The sequence below is a fragment of the Myotis davidii genome, unplaced genomic scaffold, assembly GCF_000327345.1.
Source record: "Myotis davidii unplaced genomic scaffold, ASM32734v1 scaffold420, whole genome shotgun sequence".
NCBI classification, from domain to species: domain Eukaryota; kingdom Metazoa; phylum Chordata; class Mammalia; order Chiroptera; family Vespertilionidae; genus Myotis; species Myotis davidii.
The window spans coordinates 255,532-279,114 of NW_006294421.1; the positions used below are offsets into that span (position 1 = coordinate 255,532).

General features: G+C 38.8%; 1 protein-coding gene across 8 annotated transcripts in view; it reads right to left on the reverse strand.

Moving 5' to 3' along the window:
• The window catches only part of ARHGAP24 (Rho GTPase activating protein 24), a 537,541-nt gene that overhangs the window by 183,288 nt on the left and 330,670 nt on the right, over window positions 1–23,583 (reverse strand). The window contains exon 1 of one of the 8 annotated variants that reach the window (XM_006768664.2): window positions 14,852–15,112. The exons of the other annotated variants lie outside the window; for them this stretch is intronic. The gene's annotated coding sequence lies outside the window, so the exon portion shown is untranslated. Of the gene's footprint in view, window positions 1–14,851; window positions 15,113–23,583 lie in introns of those variants that run through there. 8 annotated transcript variants of the gene reach the window in all.

A 23,583-nucleotide genomic window follows, 5' to 3' on the forward strand; every position in this document is an offset into this window, starting at 1 on the left:
AAACAACAAATGCTGGAGAGGATGTGGAGAAAAAGGAGCACTCGTGCACTGCTGGTGGGAATGCAGACTGGTGCAGCTACTATGGAAGACAGTATGGAGTTTCCTCAAAAAGTTAAAAATGGAACTCCCATTTGACCCTGTGATCCCACTTCTAGGAATATATCCCAAGAAACCAGAAACACCAATCAGAAAGGATATATGCACCCCTATGTTCATAGCAGCACAATTCACCATAGCTAAGATTTGGAAACAGCCTAAGTGCCCATCAGCAGATGAGTGGATTAGAAAACTATGGTACATCTACACAATGGAATACTACACTGCTGTAAAAAAGAAGGAATTCTTGCATTTGCAACAGCCTGGATGGAACTGGAGAGCATTATGCTAAGTGAAATAAGACTTGGTTCAACTCTCAAGTCTTAACTACTTTTGGTAAGGACCAATGTTTTACATTATTACTTCCTATTTTCACCTCAAATATGTATTTTTGCTCTACGTGAATATGTTATAGGAGGAGAATTCATAAACTGAACATAAGGTCATTATCAAAAATTTTTTTTATTGACTTGAATTCCAAAACTTAAATTCCCCAAATCTCACGGATTCCCCAAATATGGACATTTAATTCCAATTCTACCTGCATTTTTTAGAGAATTTGCTTTATATATTATCTCATGGAGTTCCTTCCTTTCTGTAATTCTTTATTTCTTTCTTGGGTTAAAAAAGGTAAACAACACAATTGTAACCAGCATTGGACTCTCAAAGCATGGCATAGGCTTCCTATTTGTTGCGTATAGACCTTAATAATAATAGATGTTTACTGATTAGTGGTTAAATGCCTGATGTATTTATTTTTAGACCAGGTTTTCATTTTTTCCAATCTAGTTCATGGAGAGCAAAAATCATATGTGAAACAGTCACACTGAACTTGGCCAACAACAAAAGGCTATGGCTGTAGTGCCTGGAAGAATGCTTATTCGTTATTCCCTAGACCAGCATATTTCTCAGCAGAGACAAGAGCATATACTGTAGCCATGGAAAATCTGGGGAACTGGAGCTCTTGAAAATACCATTTATGCTACATCAAACTTGAGCCTACTCAGGCAATGTAAATCTTTCCCATATGTGATGACTGCTGGCTGCCCAGCTTCCAATTCTAAAAGGGACTCATAAACATCCCAAATACTCCTTTGTAATTCCTACCAGCACTCTGCAGCTATCTGTATGCTTACAGTTGAAAAAAACAGCTCTCTAATAACTAGAAAGAGATATTTCACCCTGGGAAGAGGAAAAAATACAACCTTAAAATTCAGGTATACATTTAAGACATTTTTATATTCCAGGATAGATTTAAATTTCAATAAAAGTAAATTGTCCTTTAAATTATAGATACAATAATATTAAAGACAGCCAAAGCATTATCAATCTTGAATTCTGAATTGTATTCTAAGACTCTCAATGTTTTGGCCCAGGATATAGGTATGGGGATTTTCACAGGCCAAAATCAAGATATATGGTGTGAGAAAGAATGACTTGTGCTGCTACATGGGGAGTAAGGGGCAGTCTGAGAGATCTAAAATGGCCAATGAATTGGTAAATTTCTCAAGGCATTTAGATGACTTAAAACAGTGCTTCTTAAAGTGTGGGCCATGGACCACCTGTCTCATAATCGCCTGGGTTTTTGTTAAGATACATATTCCAGAGCCTCATACCAGGTTAACTGAATCAGAGACTGGGCAAGGACCCAAAATCTGCTTTTTAAGTTCTTCAGGTGATTTTTGCACCTGCAAAAAAAAAATCTAAATCCACAGATTTATTGAAAGAAGAGAGAAGAAGAGAATATTTTAAATTAAAGCCTTAAAAGACAGGCCAGAAATTCAGGCAATGAAGCAGTCTTACTTAGATCTTAAAGCAAGGAGAAGTTAAGAATCTCGTAGTCTTAGAATAGTAAATGTAATACTGTTGGTGGAATAAGACATCAGGAGGGAATTTTAAAGTATCCTAACATCACATTTCAGGCCCAGCAACAGTTTCCATAGGGAATGCATTGAAATCCTGTCACTGACTTCCCCATTTCCCCTCTAAGATCTTCCAGTAGTCAACCATGACTACCAGAAGTTCAGAGCAGACATACTCCTACAAAATACCTGGCTTTCTCTGATTACCAATATCTTTAATTTGCTTCCTTCTACTAGCACACTGCTAGTTCAGCCCTACCCCACACACTCTAGGATCGGATTTTGGGTTCCCTACTATTACCCGAGTTTTTTTTTTCTTTTTCTAGTGTATTTCTATCTAGTATCTAATACCCAATTGTTTAATGAAACTACATCTTGCTTTCCATTTCAATCTTAAGAAGAGTCCTCTTCTGAACTCGAGCCAATCTGCTGACTGATTTCCCTGAAAATGAAAGCAAAGCTTGCTGCACCTGTTCAGTATACCTTGATCTTTGCCTATCATCTTGCTCAGTCTGGCTGGTTGGATCTCATTTGCCACATCTTGGTACCCCTGATGTTCACTGCTTCCCCAAATTAAACCACAATGTTGTTAAACCTGTGGGCTGCCATGCTTGGCTTTTCAAAAACAATTTTCATTTAGAGCCTTCATTTGCATATAGTGACAATTTCCCACCCCGCCCATGTATACAAGTCTACTTCTGCATACCACCCCTCTCTGTCTACACACTGTGTAGCAGGAAACTGGGCCACACCCAGTCAGTCGCCAAGTTTTGGCCAAGAAATTCCACAGATGTCCCAGAGGACTGGTGAAAACCTAAATAGGCCATGAGTTTGGAAAAAATCTCACAACAGTAAGATGAGTAAAGAACTTCTCAGGACTTAGATCTTCAGAGGGAAGTTCTTGGCAAGTCCAAATTTAGCCTTTACTCTTTGAGTAAACTGTGACCCCCTCAGAAAGCCAGTAAGTGATTTATTTTTTTCTTTCTGTTTTTGATCTCTTTGGAGTCCATAGACACTGAGCAGATGTTACTTTTTGGGCAGCTTAACTATGCTTTAAGAACGTAAGGATCACTCAATACCAATAAGGGCTTGTTTTATAAGGAACTTTTAATCAGGCAACAATCCTTTTGAGCAATTTATCAAAAGTTCAGCATTTGCTCTGTGTCACTTAAGATAACTTCAGTAAGGATTAGAAAGATAGCATATGTTTCTGGTCCTTAGAGATCAGAATATAGATGAAGCTGAAACTAAAATATGAAGCTCCATTAAGATGTTGAGAGTAGAGATTCTCTTATAAGATTACTCTTTTCATTCCCTAATCTTCTCCCCTCTATGCTCCAGACCTAAACAAGTCAAATCCTACACTTTGTCTTTCTAATCTTGATATTCCTCCTTTCAAAGAAACAGAAGTTCAGACTTTTGATAAGATTATAAACCATTATTTTTACACTAGCATTTTCCAGAGTAAAATAGATAGCTAAAAAAAAAAGATGGTTATATATATACTAGAGGCCCGGTGCACGAAATTCCTGCACTTGGGGAAAAGGGGTTCCCTCAGCCCAGCCTGTGCCCTCTTGCAGTCCAGGAGCCCTTGGAGGATATCTGACTGACAGCTTAGGCCTGCTACCCCCAGGGAGCGGGCCTAAGCCTGCAGTCAGACATCCTTAGCGCTGCTGAGGCAGGAGAGGCTCCCACCACCGCCGCTGTGCTCACCAGTTGTGAGCCCAGCTTCTGGCTGAGCAAAGTGACTGGCCACCAGGGGGCAGCTCCTGCATTGAGCATCTGCCCCCTGGTGGTCAGTGCACATCATAGCAACTGGTCATTCCGCTGTTTAGTCGATTTGTATATTAGCCTTTTATTATATAGGATATCTTATATAGAAGGAAGGAATGAATATTGGTCTACAAAATCCAGTATATAAAATGTAACTTTCTTTTTTTTTAAATACTGTTTGATGACAAAGATGGCAAAAACTTAATTTTGGTTAATCCAGGGTCTCCACTTTCTTGGAACTGTATAACCTCAGGGATCTCCAAGGTTCCATGTCTTGGATGGGGGAAAGTGTTCCATCGTCATCATCTTCCACACATGGGCATCTCTGAGATGCTGTTTCCCCTTCCCTGTCTGCTCTTGGACACCAGTCTACAGACTCAGAGACTAAGTCTTCCTTGCCATGACTCCAACCTCCTCCAGGTTTGGCTCTCACTGTCCCTTCTCTTCCTCTCTTGGCTGCACGCATGGCATGGGGATATGTGGGGAGGCTGTTTTGGACATGTCTGCCTGGATACCCATTTCTGAGGACCTGGCATCAAGCAGAGCAGCACTGAAAAATGATTCTGAGTTTTTTAGCCTCTATGCACTTCATACAGGAAGTGATTCACAGATTCCTATGCTCTTAGATCTCCCCAGTCTGATCCAATTTTTCAGTTCTGTCTCCCACATGCAGCTCAAGGAATGGTGCCAAGGGTAGCAGTACATGGGGCCTTTACTCAGAATCCCGTCATCCTGCAAGTGCTCAAGGTTGCCTTGTTCCCTCTGATTCTCCCCTCTGGCCCCACTACCATGAGAATCATTATCTACACTTAGCAATGGGATAAAGAGATCTGTTTTATTTGGTTGTTGCCATTGTTGTTGTAATTTAAACTTTGGATTCTGAGGTTTAATGGAGTTTAGCCTTTTGAATCTCAATACTGTTTTAAACAAAAAAATTCAAAATACTTTTTTTTCTGAGTCATTCCTTTCTGAGGCAGTATTTTTTGTAAAATAAATGAGATTTGAGCAAATGTAAGGAACAGACTCAGTGCTGACATTCAAGAAATATTTTGAGATGTTTACTCGTGGTTTAAGTTTTTGTCATGTGGAAGGGCTGCTGAAACTCTGACAAATATGAGCAAGCTAAGAGAAGCAAAGTTTAATAAAACACTAGAATGCTCATCAGCTTTATCTATAATAATAAAAGGGTAATATGCTAATTAGACCAGATGTCCTTCTGGGTGTCATTCTGGACATCCTTCCAGATGAAGCCCGGGCTGGAGGGAAGCCGGTGCCTGCAGCCGGGGGAAGGAAGGCCTACTCTTGCATGAATTTTAGTGCATCGGGCCTCTAGTTATGATACAAAATATATGTAGAGCAGAAACCTGAAGTATTTTACCAAGTGGGAATAAAAGTAAGCTTGTGTTTTTTGCCTCTGTCTTTTTATTTTTCAATGACTGACCAGGTGTCTAGTCTGAAAAGTTGACCAATCCTTTAACATATCCTTGCATGTGAACACCTCACGCGGGATTCATACCCTTTTGTAACAATACGACTAGAGAAATATTGGGTCCTCTGATTGGCCATCCAGGTGTCAGGCACTGTGTTAAGCACTGGTCATACAAAAGTGGAAGACAAAGTCCCTGTCCTTACAATGTGGCTGAGCTAAGGAGAATGGGCCATTGAAGTAAGAAGTTAACATGCAAAGGGATGGGGGCCATGGGAGATACTGTTGGAACAAGGGACAGAGATGGAGCCATGAAGAGCATCCCAGAAAGGGTAATGATTTCCCAAGGACAAGACCCCGGAAGCGGTCCAGGCTGAAAACCCCCTGCATGTGGCAAAGAACACAAAGGGGAGGCTGCAGAGAAATGCTGAAGCCGAATGTTTATATGAGAAAGTGGCAGAGGAGGTTACAAACCCCAGGGGAGAAGGGGAAACATTCACTCCTTATCAAGTTATTATCCCAAGACGTTTTCTCCCAATCTCTCTCTCTCTCTCTGTGTGTGTGTGTGTTCATAAGAAATATGGCATTTCATATTGTAAAGCTGCCATGGCATAACGTTAATATTTTCTGAAATGTGTAAGTATATCTCTGATGTGGAGATTTACTTTACTTCAAAGAACACTGTGGAGCATTGGCAGTTGCACTTTGGGGATGATTCTAAACATTTCATTATTTCATTTGTGATGTATGTCACTCCCATTTCAGGAGCTGAAGAAATTTACTCAAGCAAAAGGCTTTCTCCAGCAAAAGCAGCTCCTATGAATGAAAAAGAGGACGGCCCTGGCTGGTTTGGCTAAGTGGAGAGAGCGTCGGCCTGCGGACTGAAGGGTCCCAGGTTCGATTCTGGTCAAGGGCATGTATCTGGGTTGTGGGCACATCCCCAGTAGGGGGTGTGCAGGAGGCAGCTGATCAATGTTTCTCTCTCATCGATGTTTCTAACTCTCTATTCCTCTCCCTTCCTCTCTGTCAAAAATCAACAAAATATATTTTAAAAAAAAGAAAAAGAGGATGAATCTCTAATATACACACTGGATTCCAATTATGGAGAGAGAAGGAAAGAGAGGACTCGGGCTTATTTCTATTATAATTGTGAGACTGTCAAATGTAATTAATATTCCAACAAGTTGCAGGGATCATTGTAAGGCAGATGTTCGTAGAGAGGAAGCATGTTCTAGTTCTGCTCTATGACCATTGATAAGACACTTAGCCTACTTTGGACTGTTTGAATCATTAGGAATAAGAGGGGGCTTAATTGCAATATCTTTGAAATCCCATACAACTCCCCTATTGTCATGATTTATGCAACTTCCATTTACAAGTAATTAATGAGTTGATTAAGGAAATGAAATAAACCATAGAAGCCTTTGATGCTAAGAGAGAACCTAAGTTCTGTGACACAAATAACTTGGCAGTTTCTGGGGAAAAGCATTAGAGCAGGTGCTAATAATAGCTTTAAAAAACCATATTGGATACTAAGGCAAATGGTCAGTTTCTCTACTCAAAGGCACAGGCACATGTTGATTTGGAAAAGCTCAATTAACCTATTATTCCAGGATTAAATTACAGTGAAACAATATTCCTGGCATACATTGAAAACCCATACTCATCACTTTGGAGTATTCCACTTAAAATTTGACTGTGTTGCTGCATGGGTTCTTAAATTCAAAGAAAAAGCAGCAGCCTACAAATGAAGCAGAGAGCCTGTTGTCAAAAAACCTGGGACCGATTCCTAGCCACTCCACTTGTTTGCTTCATGACTACAAGGCTGAGTCAGAAAGAAAGAAAGAAAGAAAATAAAACAGAGAAAACCCATAGAAACATTAAATAAGAAGTGTTTATTTGCATCATCTATTTGTAGTTATTATAAAAAAAGAAAAATGCTTTGTTTTACTATTCTTGCTCCCCTTTCTTAAAAGAAAAAAAAAGTGGATAGGAGATGCCTTTGTCTCAAAACAAAATAAAATACCCACTAGCCCTTGTCTGACTACACTTGCAACTGGACCAAGGTCATTGGTATTACCTGGGTTTAACTTTAGTGTAGACTTCTTCAGAAAGCACATCGAATTCATAAAGAATAAACCAGTCTGTTTAATATTAATTGGATTCTAATTTTTTAGAATGTTAGTAAAATCTAATAAAATGTGATTTTTGAGTATTAAATGAAGGGATGCATTAGAAGTGCACAGAGAATTGGGGCTGGCACATACAAGGGTTTGATACATGTTAGCCATTACTGGTATCCTGATTTTATGTTAAAAAAAATGGAGGTTTAAAATTATTAAGTAACTTGCATAGGATGATGATACATGTTAAATGTGCCCAACCTAAAATTCAATGCCATAGCCCTTAACCATCCACTAAAGACTCATTGGAATTTTGAGCAAGGCAGTAGCCATTGAGTGGAGAAAAGGAATGCCAGAAATATATATTTTGAAATTCTGTAATAATTCTGGTGTACAGGAAGTGAGGAAAAAGATAAAGATAAAGGGCTGGTTTGAGTGCACAAACGATGTTGAGTTCAAAGTACAAGAATACTTGAGACAGCATTGCACAGGGGCTCTGATTGGCATGGGAACTACATAAGGTGGTGCCATCAAGTGTGGGCTGATATGCAGCCCAGTACCCTGCCGGGCCAAAGGTCCTGATGCATATGCTGCACATCCAGAGGGAGGGCGCCTTCATGACACCTCGCACAAAGTGTGAATAGAAGAGGACTTGCTAAACACAACTCTAGATTGGGCTTTCAGTTGAAACCATGGGTCTGGATGCAATCTTCTGAGGAAGAAAGTGTAAAGGGGGAAAATGAAACAAACACAGACACTCAGCACCAGAACCAGGAGGTGGGAGGAAGACAGGAGCTCTCTGAAGAGAGTGAGGGAAATAGGGGCAGAGCCGTAGGCTATTGTAAGATCCCTAATGTCAAGAGACAAGAAGAACATGACAGCAAACTGTGTAATAGACAGGAGGAGCCAAGATGAGCACAGGGACAAAGAGCTGTTGGATTTAGCAGTTCATTCAGCCATCATTAGCAACTCCTGAGAGGTATTTTCAGTTTTACGGTAGAAATAAATGCCAAACGGCAAAGGGTTATAGAGTCAGAGGGAGGTGAGGAAGCAGAGACAGAAAAATACACATTTTTCTTGGCATCAGGAAGAGAAAGGTTGGATGAAAAAGTTGAGTGTTTGTTTGTAGAGTTGCAGAGGCTTGTATGTTGGGTGTGCATTGAGGAAAAGGAAAAGATGCAAGTAAGAGAATATAATTTCTGAAGCAAGTCCTAGTTTCATCTACATAAATATTTTGTTAAAAAATTCCATGAACAACAGTGGCCCAGGAAATGCTTTAGCAAGTACTCATTAATGAAATGACAGCTGTTTTAAGTGTTCCCATCGCTGCTGTATGTTTATCACCCCTTGTGTAATAAAGACTCTGGCACAGAATCTTGAGTTCTTCCTTTAGTATGAGAACCCTTCCGTTCCCTGAGGATTTTTCAGAGAATAGGGTACATGGTTGACCTCTTACTCAGACAGAAGGAAACTGTGCTTTCACCTCTTGCCCCTGAATAAATTTATCACCCAGTCATTACTTCTGGATGGATTTAGACATTAGACTGAAAGCTGGAATTCTAGGGTCTAGATGAGTAATATTTCTGGACTTATTTTCCTTACTTTGTGAAAAGAGAGGTTTGGACTTGTGAATTTTGAAGTTATTACAGCTCTAAAATAATCAATTGAGCAAAAATAATATGAAAATAAATGCTTCTCCTTATTTTATTATTGACAGAACACACTGAAACAATGTAGATCCTTAACATGTGTTACTATGTACTGTATAGCCATAGAATAGACTATTATGCAGTTGTAAATTTTTTCCAAAGTGTTCCGAATGATATAGAAAAAGTTCCCAATAAAATGTTAAATGAGAGAAGGTAGACTCAAGTATGCAATATTAAGCTAAAATAAAAATAAGATAAAAGAAAAACTGACACCATATTATAGACACAGTCACAGAAAGAAATATGACAATAGGAGTGAATCCACTACAGGGGGGAATGGGTGACAATAACTTATTTTCCTCTTATATTGTCACTCTTCATAATCATGGTTGTTATATCCCTTATGGGTAATGTAGGGCATTTTACACAGGAGGTTTGCAGGAAGGTTGTCTTCAATTCCATTGTATTCAGTTCTACTCATAACGGTTTCAAGTGTGGGAATGGACATACAAGTGCTATCCACCCTGAGGGACTAGCACGTGCTACAGAGAAGCACCAGAGAGGACACCCTTGGTATTAAATGTTGTCAAAAGAATGTGGGTTGGAGAGAGAAGCTGAAGCAAAAGGAAATTGCTCTTTAGGATTTATTTTCTTTTTAGTTAGTTTTGAAAGATATCAGTGTTTACCTAGAACTCTATAACTTACATAATCTTTAAAAATTACTCTGTAAAATTGTAAGATGATCAATACCATATTTGTCTTAGCTCAGCTGCTGTAGCTCAGTGGTTGAGCATCGACCTATAAACTAGGAGGTCATAGTTCAATTTCTGGCCAGGGCAAATGCCTGGGTTGCAGGTTTCATCCCCCGTGGAAGGCATGCAGGAAGCAGCAAATCAATAATTTTCTCTCATCATTGATGTTTCTATCTCCCTCTCCCTTTCTCCCTGAAATAATAAAAATCTATTTTAAAAAATGGTCATAGAATCATCAATAAGTTTATTCTTCTAATTTCCCCCTATTTTAACCAATAAAACAACAAAAATAATATCCTATATAATAAAAGTGTAGTATGTAAATTGTCCCCTTGGCCAGGAGTCGTCCGGGAGTTCAACCAGGGGCGGGGCTGGCCGGGGGAAGGGAGGGAGGCACCGGCTGGCAGCCAGAAGCCACTAGGGACCCTATCAGTGCACAAATTTTGTGCACTGGACCTCTAATAAAATAATAGCAATATCTGCCTGTAGCAAGTGTATTATACATTCCTTAACACTTTCAGCAAAATATACCAAATAAAAGAATACAGAAAAAAAGCCTGATACTTTCATGTCCTCCAACTCTACTTTTTAAATTATTATTGACTTGCAGGTACTAGGTGTTTTTTCTTCATAGCAATTTACAGTTCCAAATTGCTGTTTGCTAAGAGCAACTTCATAATTTATTAAGTAGCATTGCTTAATGAAGTCTTCATGTTTTAGCATGACCCAGCAGTGAACTAATACTTCAATAATAACAAACACTTCAGTAATAAAATATGAAGTGTAAAACACATAATTTTAGTATATTTTATTCATTAATGCCCTTTTAATTTAAGGATTGCATTCAACAAAAATGTATTGCATGACTTAGATGCACAAAAAGAATTTTGGTCTTCAATCACATCACCTCTTAAATTGTCCAAAATACCAATTCAGTACATTAAACAAAGGTATTTCATATAACGGGACAGACCTGAGTCATTTTGAACATATTTTCTGAGAGGTTATAACTGAAAATGTGCTAAATGTGGATTTTTATGAGAACAACGCAATTATATTTCCCTGTTCAACATTTTCAGAAACATCCATAGCTTCTCTCACCTGTCCACACCTCCAGCATTCAACTTGACAGCCCCTGGGAAACCATAAATCTTGCTCACTGAATTCTGGTTCATAAGTGGGTAGGTTCTGAGAGTTTGGGTGAATTCTTATCAGTTTGTGTTAAGAAATACCTTTATGTCAGAGGTTTCTTCCTTTTCTAGTTTTAAAAATCATTTTGTGAACAGCAATGTGTATTCATAATGGCACTGAGTTTCAGGAGGTTTATGTTTAAGTCTGTGGTAGTATAGTTCTGATTATAAAATACATGCTCCTTCATATGTCAAATTCTAATTAGGTAGGGATGTGAAAATTAAGTTTTGATTAAACTGAAAGACTCAGTCAAGTAAAGAAAAACTTTATTGCATTATCTCATAATATATATTTTTATTTCTAAGGAGCTGTGTTTTAATTGGAATAAGATTTTATTTTAAAATAACTCTTATTATCTCTTATTCCATTTAACAGAAAGTACAGGGAGTAAAAATAAGTGAAATCTCTAGCTTTTAGATTAGATAATACTTCCAAACATATGTAGACTCTAAATTTATTGCTGCAGACAAAACACAGTCCCTAATTCATTATTTGAAACAGAAAGTTTCAATAGGCTTTAACAGCCAGAAATAATTTCTACAATGACTATGTAAAATGTATATTTAAAAAAATTACTTAAGCCAAGCCCTAGCTAGCTTGGTTCAGTGGATAGATCATCAGCCTGTGGACAGAAGGGTCCCAGGTTTGATTCCTGTCAAAGACACATATTTCTGTTGCAGGCTTAATCCTGGGCCCTGGCAAACAATTGATGTGTCTCTCTCACATGGATGTTTCTTTCTCTCTCTGTTGTTCCCCCTCCCTCCCATTCTCTCTAAAAATCAATGGGAAAATATCCTTGTGTGAGGATTAACAACAACAACATATATATATATCCTATATAATAAAAGGCTAATATGCAAATAGACTGAATGGCGGAACAACCAAACAACCAACAAACAAACAATTGGTTGCTATGATGTGCGCTAACCACCATAGGGAGTGTGTGGGACATGGTGGGCATTGGCCATGGTGTGATGGTGGAGCAGGTAAGTGGGGGCACCAGACCACGGCAGGGCACCAGTCACTGTCATTGGGGCGAGTCTCTGGTGGTTACTGAAAATTTTTTGCTCCCATGTGCCACAGTCCCGCCCGGTTCTTGCACCTTCTGCTGGTGCCCGCCCCACTCACACCCTCTGCCGGCACTGGAGCCGTAGCTTACACCTGCTGCTGGTGCCTGGCACCAGTCCTGATTGCTGGGTGCCATCCCGGGTGCGAGTGGCGGCTGCTGGCCCTGATCACCCCTGAGGGCTTCTCCACCTCCCCCTACTCCTGAGGGGTGATTGGGCCAGCAGCTATGAGCAGCAGCTGCCAGCCCTGATCGCCCTTCAGGCCTTCTCTACCTCCCCCTACTCCTGAGGGGCGATCAGGGCAGCAGCTGCCACTTGCACCTGCTGATGGCTCCGGCCCCAATCATGTCCCAACCTCAGCAGGTGTGAGTGGGGCCGGCGCTGTCAGGGCAAGGAGTGGTGGCAGCAGGAGCAGGGCTGCTGGCAGACAGGTGACCAGGGGTCACAGCAGGAGGGCCAGGTGGGGTTGTGGAGGATGGGCCAAGACCCGCCCCTGTGCCTACTGCAGCCTCAGGGCCCACAGTTCCTTTCAAGATGCACAAATTCGTGCACTGGGCCCCTAATTTGAAAAATAAAAAATAACAAGCCCAAAGGGCCTCTAACACAAAAGGCCTCACAACATATTTCTGAAGCTGTATGATCAAGTAATTACCAATGGACTCTCATTAAATTAAAGTTGGGATTTAGAATTATCCTGGACTCACTTTATGGTTTCATGTATTTGTCTAATATATGCAGTTTTTTCTTGTGTAGAGTGGGATTAATAAATGTGACTTCCACCATTATTAAGATCATTGAGAAACTAGTGATTCCTTCTGTTCTGAAATGCACAACAGAAGATATATTAAATATAAGGAAACTTATATGGTACTACTAAGTTCAATGTACACAGTTTATAAAATTGCTTTATGGTATTCTTAGTTTAAAAGAAATTACTTACAAGTAAGGAAACCATTAAAGAAATCAAGATATCATTGAGAAAATTAGTCTTGCATTATTTTTTCCCTAAGGCATAATCTCCATACAGGGGAATTATACAGACTAGAGGATAAATATTTTTCCTTTTCTCCCTTCCCTACAAAGCATTATTATGCGATTTCCCAGCCTCGTATGCATGTGAACAGTACATGTCCAAAGTGAATGGAATTAAAATAAAATACTTACTACTTGATTAATACTAAGTCTGCCCCTTGGGGCTTGATTAGTCATTGATTCCTTAACATATACCTCCAATAACTTTATAAAAAGGAGAAGAACCAGGATTTTCTGTATTAGATGCAGCAATGCCTTACTTCTCCCAAAGCCACATCCACATCCATGGCAACTTCTACCACAGAACACAAGTAAGAACTTGGACATAAACCAAAAGTCTCCTGAGCACCTAAAATAGATGTCGCTCTGTCTATGCACTTTGGTACATGCATTTTTCTCATAAAAAAATCTCATGGGCCATTGGAGAATGTTATTGTCTCTCATTCCACATATACTATTTTATAAACCTTTTTACTGGTTTTCTTGTACACAGCACAAAATAAATAATAATTATACAGGGGTAGTTGAGATTGAAAGGAGTTTTTTGAGGAATGCAAACTGTCCACACTGATAAAAAACAACAGCAACAACAAAGTCACACTTCCCTATGGATGATACACACAAGAGAAAAAAATGTCCTATAAACATAATACAAGAATTTGAAAAGCACTGTGATTATTTGGTCTTTTGACATAAGAAGTAATAGCCTTAGACACCACAGAATAGGCCCCCAAAGTACATTTCATTATAGGATAGTTCCACAGTATACACAAGGAGAATGCTGAGTAATTCAGAAAACATTGAATTAAATTTAGTTCCCTCTAGAGAGAGATCAAAATATTGAGTGGATCTCAGAAAGTTAACTATCCCAAAATAACCAAGCTTTCTTTCTAAAGCTTTTGGATTTTTAGTGGTAAACTTGTAAGCTTTCACTTTTTTTTTGCAAAGGCCACCTATGCAGAACTCCTTAAGTGTCTCTATTATTTGTCTTTTGATCAGCAGCAAATGGTGTAAATCTGCTATCTGGTTCTCTGGGAAAAGAGTGACACCTTGGATGACAGGGTGGAGTCCCTCCTGTCCCCTGCACGGCCACTGTGGGCTATCCCTCTTTGCTCCCAGAGCCCCTCCAGAGTTCAGTGATTTGAAGTCTTATTGCAAATGCCACTCTTCTTAGGAATGTGGTTCCTTTTAAGTGGATGAGCTTAAGTAAGACAAATTTCATTTAAAAAAGAAAAGGCAGGCTTACCATTTTTAAAAAAATAAACGGGAATAAAAGGAAGGAAGGGTTAAAATGAACAAGTAAATATAAAAGCAAACTAGAGGTCAAAACCCCAATTCAAAACCGGATGTTTCCCAGGTCAGACCCATGAAGCTAAGATGGGGTCAGTTAGCCTCCACTAAGTCCGTTCAAGTACCTGGAGCGCCCCTGCCCTAGTCCTCTTATCTGATTGGCTCTATGTCGGTTCTACACTTCAAGTTGAAGATGCATTAATCTATCCCTCCCCTTTAGCCGAGAACATTCTGTACGTTCTGTCATGCTAAAGCATCTCCCTCTTTATCCCACACAAACAATAAGTACAGAAACCTCCCATGACAAGAAGCAACAGAAGAACAAAGCTCAACTCTGCTTTAAAATAAAATAGCAACAAAGATCATTTGGCTCCTGAAAACAAAGCCTAAGAAAATGAAGTAAAATCCTAGTAGCTTCGCTTAATCAACAACCACAAAACACCGTAGTTAGAAAAGCAGAGCTATCTTACAGAGAGCGCTTTCTCTCAGAAGAGAGGTAAGGTGTAGGAAAAAGGTCAAATGACCACGGAATACTTGTGCCCAGAAACAAATGACCCCTGAAGGAGATTTCAGTGCGTAAAAAACAGTACCTTATAAGTAACTGGTCTTGTCTACTCACAGCTGTTCCCAGTGCCGGCTCTTGTTTAACTGTCTACTGCCTTCAGTTTAAAGTTTATTCTGTTGGCAGAAAAGTACAGAGCTTGTCTGGAAAATGCTGTTTGGACATAAATCATTCCTTTTAAAGCGGTGGTAGCTGTATTCAGGCTTTCTTGTAGAGGGGGTTATAAACTCTTCCTGTAGCTAGTTTTCTTCCTCCTCCTTTCCTTCAGACTTACTCAGTATCCTCCTATCCCATATATTGGAGAAAGACAGAGAGAGGAGAGGGAGAAAAAAAAAAAAAAAAAAAAGAACCGCTAGGAAATATACCTTAAATAATGTAGTAATTGAGCACTTAGAAAAAACAAAACCAAAAAAATAAAAATCAATGAGAGACATAGAAAGTCCATCAGAGTCTTAAATATATTTAGTCCTAATGACCTCATTTTATAAATAAGGAAACTGATGTCTAGAGAAAATATAATCTGAGCAAGGTCACTCACATAGCTAATTAGTGCCACAGCTAACAATAGAGACAGGGTTTTACAACTCTCAATTCAATGCTCTTTCCACCACATTAGTTAACTGAGGGGAAATGGTTTACCTTTTTCCTCTGTCTCCTTGTATACTACCCAAATGAGCTGGCAGGGAGCAGTAACACAATTTATAATATAAGAACCATCTGTTCCAAGAGAAAATATTTATCTCTGTTTTAAAATTAATACTGAGTTTCCCTATAATGTTTCATTTCTTTGTATACTTATGTTATAATCTTTTTCTTTGCTGATTTTCCAGAATATTTGTTGCTGTTGATTATTTATTTATTTTTGTTTTTCAATTACAGTTTACATTCAATATTATTTGGTATTGGTTTCAGGTGTATGGTACAGTGGTTAGGAAATCATGTACTTTCCAGGATATTTTTATGTCTTGGGAGTTGTCACTTTTCAGGGGATGTTATTAGTATCCCCCAGTCCTTAACAAGGACTACTTCTATAAGACATGTTGCTAGGAGAGGTGTTACAGCAAGTCTTTAACATTGCTACCCAATACCAGTGATATTGTTACATGGCTCTTGAGCTAGAAACATATTACTATTTCCATAAATGCCCACTTCCAATTTTCAAGTTTTTTTTAATCACACATTAAATTAATTTTGATTATTACTGATTATATATTCTGTTAAATGAAGAGGAGCAGCATAATAATTTTTATTTGCTGTATTTCAAATAAAATGTCCTATTTATATATAAAAAATTTATTTCGTCTAATTGAAGGGGGATTGTCTTTATTTTTTTTTAATTTTTATTTTTTTAATATATTTTATTGATTTTTTTACAGAGAGGAAGGGAGAGGGATAGAGAGTTAGAAACATCAATGAGAGAGAAACATCGATCAGCTGCCTCCTGCACACTCCCCACTGGGGATGTGCCCGCAACCAAGGACATGCCCTTGGCCGGAATCGAACCTGGGACTCTTGAATCTGCAGGCCGATGCTCTATCCACTGAGCCAAACTGGTTAGGTCAAGGGGGATTGTCTTTAAATAATTTTTTAAAGTTTTCCTTTCTGAAATGTATTCATTCACTCATTCATTCATTCACTTATTTCATAAATTGAAAATTTATAAACTTACCTCATCTTTCCATTGTGGAATATAATAACTGACAAGCAATAACTTTTTAAGAGAAGTGCGTAATTTTTAAAGAAAATCAAAGGGCTTAGGAAATAAGGCCAATTTTCTATAACTACCTTTTTATTCATTCTCACACTTTAAGCATGTGCTCAAAGTTTATTTATATCCTATTTATTGAGTTGCTCACTCACATCAACGTACATCCCCAGGTGAGATAAACCAAAATATGAAGTGGCCCAGATTGAAATTGCTCTGGTCACTACTAACCTTTCTACCTGATTTAGTTCCTTAAAATATTGAAATCCAAAATCTGAGAGTAATTACCATTTACATTAATCCATGACACTAATATGTCAAATATGACAGGAGTTTGGCACACTGACAGACATTACTTGGCTTTACTAAAAGTATTCTGTATTTTCCTTTTACTTCTTAAACTTTACTTTTGACTTGAACGTTTGCCTTTTGTCCATTAAGAGGAGCAGGAAGGAAATATGAGTAAAACCTTGAAAGAGATGTTGACTGTGAGGAGACACATGGAGATTTAGATGGAATGAGTCAGGATGATTCAGGGTTGGTGAGTGGACGCAGGAAGGAAGGTGTAAGGAGGAGTCACGTACCAGCAGGTTTTTTAGAACAGAAGTGGGCTGAACCACAGACAATAGATTATAGGTATTGAATTCAAGAACCCAAATCTCCCAAAATAGGTTAAGCAAAGAAGGAACTAGCAATTTTGGTGACCAGTGCAAACAATAGGAATTTGGCCCCCAAACATACTTTGTAATTCATGACATGGTTCATTTCTACCCATTGGAAGAGAGGCATGTGCTGTCAATATGTGAATTCAACACAATCCAAAATAGCACAATGATATACAACCATTTAAAAAAATTGCCCCTCTATATTTAGGTCCCTTGGACATACTCCAGGTTGCCCTATACTCCAGGCATGCTCTGGATTTTAGAGTCCTAGGGTAGTGTGGAGGGGAATAGTTACTGTGTTATGAAGGCTGGACCTGTGGAGTTGAATTTCACTGATGGAAGAAGTACTTAGAGAAGAGGTGAACTCCAGGGCAGACTATATTAACACAGGCAAGGCAGTCGGAATTCTCTAATGCTTGATCTCCTCCTCTCAGTTTTCACGTTTACAGTAACACTAGAAGAAGGCTTTTACTAAGGAATCCCAGAGAGCAATTTTGTGATAGCAGTGAAGGGAAGTGACTGCACAAACAGCTACTGGGTTATAATATTCCATGCTTGGGTGGAGATTTCTCACATGGAAGTTTTTAACCGTCCCAGAAAACAAATGCACATAAAAATCTCAAGCATCAACTGCTAAACCAATTCAAGCTCATGCCTACTTTGTTGCTCATCTCCTCTCGCAATCCATTCTCCAGCAGCCAGAGTGATTATTCCCTTCTTCATACCCTCTGATGATTTCCCATCATTCCCCTACTTTATATCTTCCAATGATTTCCTATCCCCCCTGTTTCATACCCTCTAATGGTGTCCCATCATTCACTTCTCTCATATTCCCCAATGACTTCCCATCATAAAATCATTTCCCATTGTCCTCAGTATAAATCCAAATGCTTATTTATGGCCTCCTAGGCCCTGCACAATTTTGCCCATTTATCTTTCCTACTGATTTCCTAGCATGATAGGCATATCATTCTAGAATTTTTCTCCCTCATATCTTCACAGGACTACCTCCTTCTCAGCACTCACGACTCTCATCTCCAGCCCAGCCAGCATGGCTCAGTGGTTGTGCGGCAACCTATGAACCTGGAGGTCAGGGTTTGATTCCCAGTCAGGGCACATGCTGGGGTTGTGGGCTCAATCCCAGTATAGGGCATGCAGGAGGCAGCCAATCAATGATTCTCCCTCATTGTTGATGTTTCTATCTCTCTCTCCTTCTCCCTTCCTCTCTGAAATCCATAAAAAATATATTTTAAAAAAGAGTCTTCTCCAGTGCTACCTCCCCAGAATAAAGACTTCTTGACCACTCTAGCTAACCATCTTTTTCCCCGCATATACTCACTTCCTATCCCATTTCCCTGTTTTGACATTTCTCCATAACACCACTATCAAAAATTACCTTTGGTTCTTTTTTACTTATTCACTAATTAAAATAGTTGATTAGTTAGTTTAAATATGTTCACTGTATCTCCTCTAGAATAGGTTTTATAAGGTCAGAACTATATCATAAGTTATAAATAAAATTAGAAGCATAAGATCTAGGATTTTTTAAAACCACATTATTCCCAGTGTTCAGAATAGTGTCTACTATAAAATAGGAATTTGAAAAATATTTCTGGAATGAATTAATTATATTTCCTCTCTGGGTTACTCCTCTTCAGTCAACAAACAACTAACATAAGTCCATAAGTGCGAAGGCAAAGATGTATCTATTTCTGCAATTGGCTTTGCAAACCTCCCTATGGCTCAGAGCTAGTATAACAGGAAGTAAGAGCCCCCACTGGGCTCTACCCATTTATATCTACAGAAGGTGTAGATATCTAGCCCTTTGATTTTGCTAACACAAAGGCCAGAATATACCCTTGACTTGCCAGAATATCATCTTTAGTGATATGTGATAACTAGATAAGTGACTACATTTACTAGAAGGTCCTAAGAGCTTCCAGACATCTCCTTTGTTTCCTGAATCTGGAGTAGCTGCCATTATTGAAACAGCAGATATCCTAAAGTTAATTCTATTCTTTCCAGGTGTTTTCAAGAAGTCACTCTTTGCTGCCAGCTCTTTAGGAGCAGAAGTAAATCCCTGCATTCACAGCATATGTTTCTAAATGAAAAGGGGACAGACAAAATAATTTCAGAGAGGTGATCTCACAGATAACTGAATCTCCCACCTCAGGTCTCCTCCACACTGATTCAGAGCTCTCCAGTGAGCTGTAAATTAGATTTCCTCTCCTGTCTCCTGTCATACAGCTTCCTAATTACCTGTACTAGTGAGTCTGCCTTTCTGGGCCCCATGGCTCAGTGACATTGTGGGATAATGTGACTGGCTCAACACACCTGGGGTCCAATCACATCAGAAAGGTGGCTGTGTGATGGCAGGCAAAAAGAAAGTGATTCTTTGTTTGGAAGACAATGATTTTTCCCTAAGCCTCAAAGCAGCTGTGTTCCCTAGGACACCCAGGAAAAGGAAATTTCTTGACTGAACACTCTTGCTGCTCAGTGGTATATAAAATAATTAAAATCATTCTTGCAAAAAAGTGCCCCCCTTTATTAAAAATACATCTTTGTTAATTTCAGAGAGGAAGGGAGAGGGAGAGAGAGCTAGAAACATCAATGATGAGAGAGTCATTGCTCCATTGCCTTCTGCATGCCCCCTACTGGGGATTGAACCTGTAATGCAGGCATATGCCCTTGACCAGAATCAAACCTGGGACTCTTCAGTCTGTAGGCTCACGCTCTATCCACTGAGCGAAACCAGCGAGGGCTACAAATATTTATTGATTATCTCCTATAGACAAGGCCTTGTGAAAGGCAATGATGTTTATATAGTAAGTATTCCTTGTTATCTCATGGGATAATATTTTTTCTTTATCTAGAATACAAATTTCTCTAGGAAAATAAGTAAACATTCTCTCTCTCTCTCTCTCTCTCTCTCTCTCTCTCTCTCTTCCTTCCTACAATTTCTTGAAGCCGATATATATATGAATCCATATAATGTGCAATGTTTGTGTATAAAGAAAGAGACAAAATCCTTTGTCAGGAAGATTACCCTTGGAGGTGGGAGTTTATAGACTATTGGGGAGATCCACATAGGGTTGTAAAGAAGCCTGGAGTGAAGATGGGAAGGGACCAAAGGAGGCTTCCTTGAGCAGGTAAAACCAGAGGACATTTTGAACACAGGAGGGGAGAGGAAACATGCCAGGCAGGAGAGGGGGCACACTCGGGTCACTTCAAGTAGTTCTTATAGAGCTGGAATGTAGAACAAAAGCTATAGACTAATAGATAAAATATGCAGAAGGAATATAGACAGGCTCAAGAATTTGGTTTTTATCCTGAAGGCAATAGGTAGTTACTCAGGGATTTTAAATAGGAAATATTTCATGTGTAGAATGCTAAACGAAGAAAGAATTTAGAGACAGGTGGTCTAAAGGTCTGCTTCAGAGGTTGTTTCTTTACCCAAGCAAGACATTGTGGTGGTCTGAAATTAGGCATTAGAGACAGAGAGACGAGATGGCCTCAAAAGATACTTAAAACTTTCCATAAGTAAGAAGATGTGAGAAAGGCAAACTTACTTCCAAAATCTCTAGAACATGATTACAGAAAAATGTATCCAGTTATCAGAATTGCATGGAAATGTAGTAAGTCTTCATTACAAAAAAGACATTTTTCATAAACACTCTCCATTTACAGATGTAGAAGCTGAGGCACCAACTTGAAAGGGCGATAGCAGCCTTTGATTCCTCTCCATCTGACTACGAAGCCCATATGCTGGACACTAAATGTCTCCTTGAGATCAGACATTTTGAATACCTTTGGGAACGTGGGTGACTAGATTTGAAGAGATTGGAATATAACTTGGCAGTATCGTAAGATATTCCTTAGGCAGAACTGCTTACGTTTTCTAGGCATAATCATGTTCATATTGGAGACCTAATGTACAAACACTTTGTATATGCACGGTTTCTATAGAACTATATGTTTAACTCCCATTCAGGACACAAATCCTTGATCAAATTCCTCTAGAGAATCTAATTATTTTTAAGCTTGGAAGGTTTATTCACACTCTATTAGGACAGCCAGTTGAAACCAAAATAAAAGTGGACTTGGCAGATCAATCAAGTCAAATATTGAGTTTTGAGTAGAATAAAGTGTGGAAGAAAACTCAGTTTCAATGAATCTAGGAGGACAAGAGGTACCACTCTTAAGACATTGAAAATAGAAAGGAACAAGCATAGCTCAAACAGGAAATGATGCTGAGATTTGTCTCAAAGGTTAGAGCAGAAAAATTCCTTCTCTAGCATATTTTATATCTACTATGGGTAGGGTTACCATCTACTTTACTGCCCAAACCATGACTCTTTGAGAGTAAAAGGAGGTACTATTATTAATTACAACGGGAAAGCAGGCAAAAACCAGGACTCATATAGGCAAAACTGGATATACACCACCCTACATAGAGGTTGGCACTAAAACTGACCTTTAGATGATGACAGTATCAAGAACGAAGTCTTAGGTCTTAGAGTAACTGGCTTCTAAAGTGAAGCAAGACAAGCACAGTCAGAATTCTTATACAACTTGGGCAGGGTATTCAATACCAAGGCCAGATAAACTGTACCATTGGGATATATTAATTATTTCAGTTCTACAACTTTATTAAAAATGATACAAAACAATAAAAAAACAGTCACAGATAATATATACAGTATCTAGTCTCAAATAAACCAATGTATTCACATAAACATTTTGGCTATAAGTGATATTGGTATAGATGGGTGCCCCTAGCTATTTTGGTTATTTAAAAATAAGCACAAGCATTATTTTTCAATGTCCTGGCCAGAGTGGCTCAGTGGTTGAGCACGAACCTATGAACCAGGAGGTCAAGGTTCGATTCCCAGTCAGGGCACATGCCCAGGTTGAGGACTTGATCCCCAGTGTGGGGCATGCAGGAGGCGGCCAATCAAGTATTCACTCTCATCATTGATGTTTCTATTTCTCTCTTCCTCTTACTTCCTCTCTGAAATCAATAAAAATGTATTTTTTAAAAAAACACCAAATGGAATCAAATCTAATCCACTCTTCTGCCCCACATCTGAATTATTTCCTAAAATGAGCCCATCCTTCCCTATATGGCAGAGTTCCTTACCAGATTGGAAAAGGGAAGGATGAGCATAGGACAAATAGCCAACATGCCCAGGGACAAACAGCACACAACAGACAAAATTAATTAGGTTTCCAACCTCAGTTCTATCAGCAACTAGCTGTTTGCCCTTGGACAAAATATTCCCCTGAGAGTTATTTTTCTCTTATATAAAATGAGAAGATATCATAAGATGACCTCAGAGGTTCGATCAGATGTGAAACTTAACTATTATCTGAAATAATTGCCTCCCATATGTTTTACATTTGCTTAAGGCTTATTTATCCATGAGGACTGGGATGATGTCTGTTGCATCCTGAAGAAATTTAAACAGCCAGTTATTGACAAAACAACTGTAATAGTAACAACAATAATGATTTTTTAAAGACTCCCAGGAATATAAACATAGGCAATGGGAAGGCATTTCATTTTTTTAAAGCATATAATAGAAAGCCTATTAGGATTTTCTTAGGGGAAAAGTCATCAGGTGTAAAATGCCGAACCACAATGTGCTTTATAGTTTTGAGATAGTAAGCTTCTTTGGGCTCCCAAAACACACCGAGGATCAAGCTCCGTGAGTTTATACAGAAAAAGAAGATTTCCTTCAGAAGTGTCAAGTTGCTTCCCTATGCTGTCACTTTTCACAAGTAAAGAACGAATCCACGTTTAAGGACAGAATGTTGGAAATGATTAGAGGAAGCACCTTCCTGGCCTTAATCTTTGACAAGTCCCCAGACACACAAGCACAGTTCCAAAAATAATGAAAACAAATTGCCTGCTGATCCTGTGCTATTGGGCTTTAGGTGTCAATGCAATCAAATATAAGGAAGCTGGACTTTTCCCTCACATTATTTTGATTCCTTTTCAATGCAGAAGTAACATATTTCCTTATTAAAATATAAACAATATGAAATGATATAATGTAGAATTTTACCTTTCTTACCCTCTCAACACTCACCAATATTATTTCCAAGAATTAATCAATTAATCACTCTCAACAGTTCACTGTGCCTTCACTCAGATCTATCTATCTATCTATTTATCTATCTATCTATCTATCTATCTATCTATCTATCATCTATCATCTAATCTATCATCTGTCACCTTTCATTTATCTGCGGGGAGCCAGTCCATCCTTGTTGTTTCAAGGGACCGGCATATATGGCATACTGTTCTTAATATATTTGCTCACCTTCTTGGCACTATGTGTTTTAACCAAGGTCACCTCTCCGAGAAAGGTTGTTTCCCCAGGTAGA